Below are 13,060 nucleotides of genomic sequence, written 5' to 3'. Positions count from 1 at the left end.
TATCTTAGTTTGTTTTTTCTCCACAATTTTATCCGGAACAGAATTATAGGTTAAGCAAGCAGACCACTGCGAAAATGTACAGTAATATTTCAAACGGGGTGTTTTTTTTTGGGGGGGGGTTACGTCCTATTAACAGATATAGTAATTTAAGAACGTGCCAGGTTTTGGTGATGGAGGAAAAGCCGGAGTTCCCGGAGAATAACCACCGACCTACGACCAGTACCTGGCGACTGTCCCACGTAGGTCTCAAACCCGCGACCCAGTGGTGGAGGGCTAGTGGTAGCAGACTGTCAGACGCCTTAACCACTTGGCCACCGCGAAAACGAACCTAATAAAAGACTACTGTACATGTATGAGGTGAAATTGTCACATGTTTTTCCCGAACTGGGACAGGGACCCTTCATTATCGAAAAGAGTCGTAGCAAGTTTAAACATGTAGCAAATGTGCACCCGGACGACGCATCAAACTGTCGCAAATATCTAAAACCTCGCGAATGGCGGAATAACCCTACTGTATTTTACGTTTTGCGGTAATATATCGTGATCATACTGTTGCATTTTTACTATTTTACTGGCGACGTAGACAGGAACCGCAGATATTTGCGACAGTATAATCACGATAAATACAGTAGAATAATCCCCATTCTAATTCATTTCATCTTAAATCACCGACTAAAACGACGATTTGAAGATGTTTCTGTACGGGTCACTTTGCCGTGGATTGGTGACGTCAGGAATATTCAAAGTGAGGCGGAATTACATTGACCTTTTTGGTGTCTCGCTATTGTTCGTGACGCCAATAATAATAAATTTCATGACTTGGAGGGGTCAGTCAGAGTCACTGACGTCATTAACAATCGCCGTCCGGGCCTTATAAGCGAATGTAAAATTTACAGATGATATATCGTGTTTATCCCGTCTCAAATTATTTCGACTGGCCAATAAAATGCCGTGTTTCATCTCAAATGAATTTAAATAGGCCAATTTATGCACCTTTGAAAACAAAAACATTGCCGAAAAATATGCAATTAATAGCTTTTCGATTTTCGAGATGTTTCATACAAAATGTATTTGACTACAAAACAGAAACACTCAATACAGGGGTGGCTTTGACGACTCCTCTGAGAGGCTGGGTCCTGATATTAATCTACAAGGGTAAAGGATATCTTTAACAGCTTTTGAAATAATTCTTCTAAAAAAACCTAAAAATTTACTGAAACATGTTTCCCGTTGAATATGAATGCTTACACGAAATTCAAAACTAAATATCTCAACGCTGCACTCAATGTAATGTTTCAAATCAAACGAGACTGATCAGATATTATTAGTTACATAGTCACTTGCGAATTTATCCCGCCGATGACTTTTTATTTATTTCATCAGAAAATAAGCCGCCAGTGAGTGGCGAATGTTTTCCACACTGGTTGCCTTGTACATTTTCCCGTCCGGTTTCCGGAGGTCCATGTAAAAGTGGGACAGCGTCTCATTTAGTGCGACTTTGTCGAACGCTTTGAAATTGGATGGTTGCTGTTTCTCCGTTAAGTAGGCTTTTAGTGTTGTTGTCGATCTCTTGTTGCTTTTTTGTGTGTTGCGAGAAGATAGATCCGTCCTTATTCTCTTGATTTCATCATCGTTTCTTGAAGCAAACCTCGCCGCCATGTTTGTTTACGTCGTCTGTCGTCGGTGTGACGTCACGAAAACATGGAGTCATGACGTCACGATAGTGAGGCTCCACAGAGGGGTAATATGGAAAATATACCCCCTGCAGGTAGCATAATACGGGTTTGTATGAGGTTCGCGCCAGCCAATGAAATTGCTACATTTTTGTCAGAGGCGGGATAAATATATATATAATATATATAGAACATCTATATGGTTTGTTTACAGAATGGTTACAGATGAATGATTTTGGCTACAATACCATCATTTTTTTCTTCCAATTGTTTTTTCTCGTAGAATATGAATGATTACCAGAAATGAAAACCAAAATATCTCAATACTGCACCATCGCAATGTTTCAAATCAAACAAGACAGATTAAATATGTATGGTTTGATTACGAAATGATTACAGTTGAATGGATTTTGGCACCCACAGTACCTACTGTTTTTTTCTTCCATAGACTCCACCTTTTCTACTTACTGACATCCAGACAATTTATCTAGAGTATCCTATATCCACCTTTTTCTCCAGTCAGGATATTTCCGGCGTGTTTGATTGGAGCCCTTTTTGCCCCTGCCTTGATTTTAGTGTACTAGTAATTATAAGGATGGTACATGTCATACCTAAATGTCGAATGGGCTCTTACTTTGTGTGGTTAGCTATTCCGTCTTTGCGTATTGCAGAGTTATCTTCTCTTGTGAGCAGGTATTGATTGTTACGTCATTGGTTTGTGAGAGTAACGTCATCAATTTTTGAGAAAACGACGTAATTTTCTCACACAAACCAATGACGTAACAATCCATACCTGCTCCCAAGAGAAGATAACTCTGCAATACGCAAAGACGGAATAGCCTCTCTTCGATCCTAAGATGAAATAGAAAAAAAAAACGGAGAAGGAAAATGCTATATTGTTTTGTCTTTGTGAAATTGGTTAAATTTAAATAGAAACAAAACAAAATGCTACGACGTCACCATAAAAAGGGCAAGGTCAGAATCAAAAGTGTAATCACTGTTTAACGATAGTTTTCAACCTCTAATGAATCAGTCAATACACAAGGTAAAAAATCGTTATTGTGCATGTAATTTTACTCTACTGTATTTGCTATATATGGAACGTATTTAATCAGTTTACGGTTGCATTTTAAAGAAACACACACAGGCAAGATAGCGCTTATCACTGTTTAATCACCTTTCGTACAAGTTTGCCCTAAGGTCAATCCTAAACGATATAACGGCCTATATCAATTCTTGTTGTATGTGTTATTGCTGGTTGTTATTGGACTATTGGACTACTTATATAGCAGTGTCTTCTGTAATGTTCAAATGACAGGTATCAGCCTAGAAATTGGATAAGATTTTTTTTATACCCGAAACAATCTTATAAGCTAACTACATGCCTTCGATTCTGTCATGACTTATTCAAGAAGAACAAATAACGTAAGAGATAGCAATACCCCATGTTCGACACTACAGGGGTTACGTTCGGCATTCTTTACGCCCCTGGACTGTGTTATAGCAAAATTGAAAGGACGCGGCTAGTTATTTGATTGGTATCAGGTCAAAAAAACGTGACTCATCGCTAGCTTGGCTGATACCTCTCCTTTGTAGATTACAGATATATAGAGGAGCGATAGCCGACTTCAAAGCCTATTGATTTTACCGTTACGCAGCCTCAAGATTCTTTTGATGTACATCAAGGGAATCAAACTAGTCTACTTGTCTTATCCACAAGGTGGCGCACACTGAGACTATGACTTTGTTATGACATACTCCATGGATGCAGGTAACGTATAAGAGAACTTAAACCCTGGAATATCGAGGATGTTCCCAATGCAGAGTTCATCGAGTGCAAGCTTCATCTGCGGGAGTTCCAATACATGTCTATATTGTAACAATTCCGGTTTATTAACAGATGAGAGTGAGTCTTCTTATTTATGTCGATTATTTTTAGCAGGTTTAATGATTATTTACACAGCCAGGGATCAGATAATTTGCGACATATTCCACAGGCTTTTGTTTCTGTCAAAAAAAAAGTCCTCAAAAAAAATTAGTCCTGAGATATATGTTTATGAGTGAGGTGTATTTTTTTCTCATGACTATTTTTTGTGAGGACTATTTTTATTGACAAAAACAAATGACTGTGACATATCTTTATATGTAGAGAGTAGTATTAGACGTGTAACACTCTGTTAGTAGTAACACATTACCTTTTTACCATCCAAAGACTATAAAACCAGAAATGTGTACCTTTCTAGCTATAACATCAATTGGAACAACACGTACGTAACACATAGTCCAACTCTATTTTGTGAATGCTACACTAACTGAATTATTTTACAGTGCCACAATAAATCAAAACATAATCCAGGGGCTTACCAAGCCCTTGTTCGGAGTGGATTTATTCAGGAGCGGATCCATTGAGAGCCTTGGCAGGGGGACATTGGGAAACAGCAAGCAGTGTTTTTGTTTTGTTATGAAAATTTGATGGATTTTCTTGCGTACCGGTCGGTGTACAAGACACTACTGACGCGCCTGCCAGCTCTGTTTTATAGCACAATAAACCATTTAATTAATCTACCAAAGGATGGAGAGAAATTGTAACCGGATGTTTGGACCTATCCTGATGTGTTGACAGCTCGTCCATGACCATTTGACCTGGAGTACAGACGTTTCCGTACTCGTATACGACGTTTCCGTACTTGTATACGACGTTTCCGTACTTGTATAAGACGTTTCCGTATTTGTATAAGACGTTTACGTATATAAGACATTTCGGTACTCGTATACGACGTTTCCGTACTTGTATAAGACGTTTCCGTACTTGTATAAGACGTTTCGAATTTGTATAATACGTTTACGTATATAAGACATTTCGGTACTTGTATAAGACGTTTCCGTACTTGTATAAGACGTTTCCGTACTTGTATAAGACGTTTACGTATATAAGACGTTTCCGTACTTGTATAAGACGTTTACGTATATAAGACGTTTCGGTACTCGTATACGACGTTTCCGTACCTGTATAAGACGTTTCCGTACTTGTATAAGACGTTTCCGTATATAAAACGTTTCCGTTTTTAATTTCAAAATATTTTATTAAATCAAATGGTTCAATGGGAATTGGGCAACAGGCTATGCATATACAAGCCCTCTTNTTATTAAATCAAATGATTCAATGGGAATTGGGCAACAGGCTATGCATATACAAGCCCTCTCCCTTGGGTTACACACATTTCAAACAATAATTATAATTTAGACATTAACATATTAGCACTGGCTTGGAACATTAAATAGTACTTAATACTTAATACTTAATAGTCTCTATCTATCCCTGAACTAAGCAAAATTAAAAACTACAGTATATATAAAATATATTTCAAAATGGAAAGCCATGTGTGTATACTGCATTTGTAAATAATCAAACTTTACAACATATATTAATATCAAAAACTGGAACCTCCATTCAATACAGTAAATATCAAATATTATTAGTTGAATAATTTGTAACATCAACTAGTCCTCCATCACCACTCCTACTCAAGATAACAATTATAACTGGGCAGCACTAAAATGTCCATACACACCGCCACTGTGTGCTTACCCAGTCATTGACAATCCAGAGCAGGAGCCGTGTTGAAGGCCGAGTATTCATGTAGACATGTATACATACACATTGGGACTAGAATTAACAGTTATTTCAAAATCTGTTAGTAGACTCAATATATTTCTGAACACAGACACAAATAGCAGAATTAGGATCATGACTAAGGTGGTTACTTCCCCTAGTTAGTATATTGATATTATTTACTAAAGGTTCAATCAGGTTTAAATCGAGATTTAAGTGTAGGTTTAGCTGAATGTTAAGCTGCGAATGAGACAGAGAATCTAATAGGTTTTGTCTTCGGAGTATATACCTAGGGCAGTATAGGAAGAAGTGATCCACATCTTCGTCATGGTTGCCACATATACAGGATGGGCTATTAGTAAGGTGGTTTCTAAAAAGATCAGAATCTAATTGACTTGCATGGTTTCTAAGTTGACATACAATGACGTTAAAAGATCTAGTCCCTCCATATTTAAAAGCATTTGTACACGTATCCTCAGCATTAGGAAGAATGGCATGATGGACGAGTTGCTTTTTAAGTTCACTTACAGACCTCAAATTATAATAATTACAATCGGATCTATTCCACCGAGACATCATACTAGGAAAGAAACTGTTAAGATATATACTAGTTCTGCAAATGGGTGTTTGAAATATACGTTGATGTCGAATATCATGAGTCACTAAGTCATTGTTTATTATATAAGGTTCAATGTTTTCAAACAGATAATTAGGGGTATGACGGTTTGTTATTTTAAAAAATAGCATATGTTGCTGGTCATTTCTGCGTTTCTTAAGTGTATCCCATCCTAGTTCAATAAAATGACAGCATGACTAGTACCCCTACGTAATCCAGTGACTATTTTAGCAGCATCTATCTGGATGAATTCAAGAAGATCGGATTCTGTCTGATTGCAATTATTCCACAAAACACTTGCATACTCAATGTTTGGACGAATATAAGATGTGTATATTATTTCGAAAGATTTCCTGTCGAGCCTATACCTAAGTGATCTGAACAGATTCATTTTTTATATGTTTTTTCATAAATAAAATTGGTGCGGTCTGACATTGAACCATGACAATTAAGAAAAACTCCAAGATGTTTATGCTTTTTTACGTTTGCCACAATGTTGTTATTGAATATAAGGGCAGGATGTAGTCCAACAGTATTATGTTTGTTTGAAATTAGAAGGGCTTCTGTTTCGTTGGGATTAAAAAGTATACCCCATCTATTTGCCCACATAGATATTCTTTTAAGATCATTATTTAAAATTTCAGCAGCAGCTATTGTATCATTATCTATTAGCACAAATAATGAAGTATCATCAGCAAAAGATTTGACATTAGACTGAATCTCATTTTCTAAGTCATTAATATAAATAAGAAATAAATATGGACCGAGGACCGAGCCCTGTGGTACCCCAGCTGATAAAGTCTTCCAGGAAGATTGAAATTCATTAATTACTACACGTTGCTGCCTATCGATTAAGTAATTAGAGAGCCAGTTAAGCACATTATCTTTAATGCCATACTTTTTTTCATTTATATACAAATCCATCATGCCAAACCCTGTCAAATGCTTTACTAATATCGCAAAAAATAGTCTTGCTTCTTTTCTTCTATGAAGTTGTTTAAGTATTGTATCATATATTGTTAATAGCTGGTTCACTGTAGAGTCTTTAGGGAGAAATCCAGATTGATTTTTAGAAATTATATTATTTGTTGACAGATAATTGAGTAGATATATATAAACTATCTTTTCAAGCATTTTACTAAATAATGGTGTTACAGAAATAGGTCTGTAATTAGATAGATCACTCCTCACCCCCTTGCCCTTAAAAATAGCTGTAACATTAGCATTTTACCAGATTTGAGGTAAATAGCCAGATTCTAGAGATTTATTAAAAAGAATATGTAAAGGCTAAACAAGTGATTCAGATACACCTTTGATAAATTTAGGATGAATTAAGTCCGGACCTGGGGGCTTCTTTACATTAATGAGATGGAGCTGGTCACATACATCTTGCTCAGTAATCATAATATTTGATAGTTGATGGGGGGAAAGGAGGAATATTAGATGGGACGTCTTCAATAGTTTTATCAGTTGTAGAAATAGATGTGAAGAAAGAGTTAAATGACTTATCTAAAGGATGTACTTTCAATTCGCCATTAATTTCCAAAGGAAAATCAGTATCATTTTTATTTTTTGAATTGATAACAGATTTGGCTATTCGCCACCATTTTCCAGCGGGAATGCTTTTTGTCAGTAAGAGAGTTTTGTAATTTTGAAAGATAATTTTGTTTTGCATTTCTAATCATGGTAATAACTGTATTTCGTAGCTGTCTATATTTTCCCCATAAAGAGGGAGTATTAACTTGTTTAGCCTTTGAATATTGTCTATTTCTCTGTCACATTTTCAGGCGGATTTCATTATTCATCCATATCATTTGGTCTTATTACTACAGTCGTATGCGGTACAAATTTGTCAAAACATGTCATTATTTTACTCGAAACAATTTCATTTAAAACTTCAATAGTATCTGTCTTACTGAGCTCATCTTCCCAGTCGATTGCTGAAAGATAATGATTAGCATTAACAAAGTCTGCATTATTAAAATATGTCAATGGGGTTTTTTTAAAGCAGTTTTCCGACGTGTCTTGTATGAAATAGTTGCACTTATAGCACAGTGGTCACTACAAGTTGGAGAATGAACGGCTACATTAAAGACTTTAATTGTATCATTTGTCAATATTATATCGAGGGGAGTTGATGATGTGGAGGTTATTCTAGTAGGTTCATTAATAATATTTTCCAACCCATATTTGGTCATTAATCTTTTAAGATGGGAATTAGGGGTTAATTTCAACATATCCTGGTTAATGTCACCGAGCAGAAATACACTTATTTAGATCACAGACTTTTTCAAGGACTTCATCTAACTTGCTCCAGTAATCGGCTATAGAATCTGGAGCCCTGTATAAACACCCAACAAGTATAAGTTGATTCAAGATCAGTTCTGCGTTTTGCAATACTATTGTTTTTTTTACATATATGAGAACATCTCCTCCTCGTCTGTATTGTCTGTCATTTCGAAAAACAGTAGAATGTTTTTCAGTCAGAATATCATCACCTGCAATTGAAGTGTTCAGATGAGTCACGCTAACACAGACAATATCACATTCTCCATATTCAGCATCAATAATATCGGTTTTGTTCCTTAGTGAACAAGCATTTATATGACAGAGTGTAATGTTGTCAGAAATATATTGGTCACTACTTGTATTAGGTCCTGGATTAGGATGCACATCTTCACAAAACTGTAGGAGTATCCCTTTAACCGTGTATTGAAAGCTGATATTTACATTTGCTGAATTCAGAGACAGGAAGAGATCACAATATTGTAAATACATAGGTTCATCTGATGCGGACCCCACAGGCTGGACACTGTACATGCACATGTATATCTGTTTAAAATCAGTCATTATCGAATATGAAGAGAAACAAGGAATGATATACACACGCCCAGACTATGGCTTCCGCAAGATGTAGACCTGACATGTAAAATAAGTGTAATAATACGTCAAATAATGCTTTGGAGTTCCAATCCAGTACTACTTGTAAGGTATTGTTGATATTGTTTGAAACGAATGTTTGTACGAATACGGATTGTTATTGTCCGCACATTCGAGCATAAGTAAGAAATAAAAAATAGATACAAAAAAGTAAACACAAAAACAAACAAGAAACATTACAGGTGTGATAAACACAATTTTTACCAAACGACAGCATATATGGTCCACGTGGAGAACATCTTGGGCCTGGTTTGATGTACGTTTCCGTATTTGTATAAGACGTTTCCGTTTATAAGACGTTTCGGTACTCATATAAGACGTTGCCGTATTTGTATAAGACGTTTCCGTATATAAGACGTTTCCGTACTCGTATACGACGTTTCCGTACTTGTATAAGACGTTTCCGTATTTGTATAAGACGTTTCCGTATATAAGACGTTTCCGTATTTGTGTAAGACGTTTCCGTATATAAGACGTTTCCGTACTTGTATAAGACGTTTCCGTATTTCGATAAGACGTTTCCGTATATAAAACGTTTCCGTACTCGTATCAGACGTTTCCGTATATAAGATGTTTCCGTACTCGTATCAGACGTTTCCGTACTCGTATCAGACGTTTCCGTATATAAGACGTTTCCATACTCGTATAAGATGTTTCCGTACTTGTATAAGACGTTTCCGTATATCAGACGTTTCCGTATATAAGACGTGTCGGTACTCGTATACGACGTTTCTGTATATAAGACGTTTCCGTATTTGTATAAGACGTTTCCGTATATAATACATTTCCGTATATGTATAAGACGTTTCCGTACTTGTATAAGACGTTTCCGTATATCAGACGTTTCCGTATATAAGACGTTTCCATACTCGTATAAGATGTTTCCGTACTTGTATAAGACGTTTCCGTATATCAGACGTTTCCGTATATAAGACGTTTCGGTACTCGTATACGACGTTTCCGTATATAAGACGTTTCCGTATATAAGACGTTTCGGTACTCGTATACGACGTTTCCGTATATAAGACGTTTCCGTATATAGGACGTTTCCGTATATAAGACGTTTCCGTACTTGTATAAGACGTTTCCGTATATCAGACGTTTCCGTATATAAGACGTGTCGGTACTCGTATACGACGTTTCTGCATATAAGACGTTTCCGTATTTGTATAAGACGTTTGCGTATATAATACATTTCCGTATATACATAAGACGTTTCCGTATATAACGTTTCCGTACTTGTATACGACGTTTCCGTACTTGTATAAGACGTTTCCGTATATCAGACGTTTCCGTATATAAGACGTTTCGGTACTCGTATAAGACTTTTCCGTATTTGTATAAGACGTTTCCGTATATAATACATTTCCGTATATGCATAAGACTTTTCCGTATATAAGACAATTCCGTATATGTATAAGACGTTTCCGTATATAAGACGTTTCGGTACTCGTATAAGACGTTTCCGTATTTGTATAAGACGTATCCGTATATAATACGTTTCCGTATATGTATACGACGTTTCCGTATTTAATACGTTTCCGTATTTGTATAAGACGTTTCCGTATATAAGACGTTTCGGTACTCGTATACGACGTTTCCGTATATAAGAGGTATATAATTACCTTGTTATAAGTTCATATAGTATAGTTGTAGACGCCAATGGTAAGCATTATAGATTCTTGGGGTGCATTTCAGTATATTTCAAACTTAGGTTGTTTTCACACAAGTTTCCGGTGCGCTTGAATCAGGAGAAGTATTAGCAGGTATGCAGTAGCACTTTGCCTCGAGTTTTAACTGATGGTTTTTCCAATACTTATTAAGGCTGTTCTCAAAAGTGTTCATATTTGGAGAATTAACCACACAGTCTGGCAAATTATTCCAGATGTCTACCAACCTGTTACAGAAGTTGTTGCTGTAGACAAGTTTACGCGTCCTACGTTTGAATAATGTCCTTGTGTTGCCTCTTGTTACGCCCATTGGTATCTAATGAACATATTTTCATGATCCAGCACTATATCTATTCCTTCCAAAATTTAAAATGACTGAATAACGTCTGCTCTATTACGTTGGCATTCCAAGATTGGTAATTCTAGTTTGCGGAGTCTTTCTGGATAAGTATAAGTCTTTTAGGTTCTGAACCATTCTGGTAGCTCTACGCTGGACATTTCCCATCAGTATTGTTTCCTTTTTTAGACTTGGAGACCAGACAACGGACGAGTATTCTAATTGTGACCTGACTGACTAACGACTTATATATTGTCACAAACATTGTTTCATCTACATATATGTAAAAGTCCTGAATATTAGGCCTAGGATAATGTCTATGCACGTAGGCTTTTGACATCGAAACTGATATATGTTGCAAAGTTTGAGATGTTTCCAGAAGCCATAACTCAGTGTAATACGAAAGGAAAGTGGGTAATGAGTGTGAACTTTATGTAAGTGTGCTCAAATGAGTAAATTTGTAAATTTCAACTCAAAATATTTATTAGAAAGGAAATTATTGAGGAAACAAAACACTTTTCATTTGCAAATTACCTGAGACAATCCTCCGTTTAATATAAACAATCTTTAAGTGACGACTGAATTTCTGTCATTTTTCATTCTTTTATATATAGGCCTGTTTAATATACATATGTTTCCAAAGACAGAATTGGTATTATTTTGGTGTTTTATCTCAATTGAAAGCAGCAAATTATATTTGTGATTTACCCCTACCCCTTTTGGTACCCCAAAAACCCACTTTCGGTCAAAGTTTTACCTTAGTTTTTACGCATGTGATACAATAAGACATCTTTGAACAAATTAAGGAGGTGAAAATCCTGATATACCGGGGCCCAAAAAAAGGCCTTATAGACACTCATCCTTTTAAGGAATTGTCGATGACGATACCAAGATCCTTTTCTTTCGCGACAGTTTTTATGTTAGATGTTGAACGAACTTGTTCTATAGTATACTGTGCTGGGTTTTCTAATTTTCCTATTTTGAGGTGCTTGCGTTTTTCGGATTTAAGTTTCATCAACCATTTTGACGTCGAAGTAGACACGAAGTCAAGATCCTTTTATAACAATTGTTGGGCTAGTTGATTCTCTACTCGCCTATATATATTTCTAATCGTCCGCAAGCAGCTTTGTTAAACTGAGTTATTGGTCCGGTGAATTATTTATGTAGATGGGGAATAGTATTGGCCCCAAACACTTCCTTGGGGGCCACCGGTTGTCACATGTGTCTGCCTAGATTTTGATTTATTTATGAACACTCGCTGTTTGGAATCCTGAAGGAATGCTTTGATCCATTTCCAGACTGGTCCGTCGACACCATATTTGATTTAAATTTGAACACTTTATCAAAAGCTTTAAAATAATCTAGATAAATAATATCAGTTGTTATATTGTTGTCGAGTGCTTTGGTCTAGTCCTCTAGACTTTCAACAAGTTGTTTGATGCAGGAGCGACCTGCCAAGAAACCATGTTGGCACTTCGTGAAAACGTTGTTTTCCTCTATATGTTTTAAAAGCTCGTCTCTAACTATTCCTTGCATATTTTTTCTAGCTACTGATGTTGAACTTTTTTGAAGTATTTGAATACATGACAAAATGGGAGTTGAATGAATATTTAAGACGTTCCAGTCCGCAGCACCATATATGTTGTGATGCGTCCTCTCTCACTATTCTTTGCATAATTTTACTGGCTACTGATGTTAAACTTTTCGGGCGGCGGTTGCTTGTTAATTTCCGTTTTTCCACTTTTAAATATTGGTGTTACGTTTTGCCAATTTCTATAATGTGCTAATGGTACTTTGCGTTCTCGATACCCAGGGGTTACGCTCACTTTCGCTCTCTGCACAGTGTAGAGAACGAAAGTGAGCGTAAACCCTGGATATCGAGGATGGGTACTGTGTTGAAGTGATTTCCTAAATGTTATGGCTAGTGGTATTTTAAGTACTCAAACACTTTTGGGTGTTGATAATGTCACATCTTGTTTTTCGAGGGCTTTGCTGCCTGATTTTGTTGTGGTTTTCGATCGCACATATTTCCAAAAGCCTTTGGGATTTTCTTTAATGTTTTCATCTAGTTTTTGTTTAAAAATATATCTTGATTTTCCTATGATAGCATTTGTTCTATTCCGTGCTTTTCGATAGCATTCATAACTTTTGGTGTTTAAACGGTAGTGCAAATATTTTTTCCAAATGATATATTTTTTTTATCCAAAGGTC

The sequence above is a fragment of the Mizuhopecten yessoensis genome, unplaced genomic scaffold, assembly GCF_002113885.1.
Source record: "Mizuhopecten yessoensis strain PY_sf001 unplaced genomic scaffold, ASM211388v2 scaffold11017, whole genome shotgun sequence".
In the NCBI taxonomy this organism is placed as follows: Eukaryota; Metazoa; Mollusca; class Bivalvia; order Pectinida; family Pectinidae; genus Mizuhopecten; species Mizuhopecten yessoensis.
Note: the sequence above shows the minus strand (reverse complement) of the source record.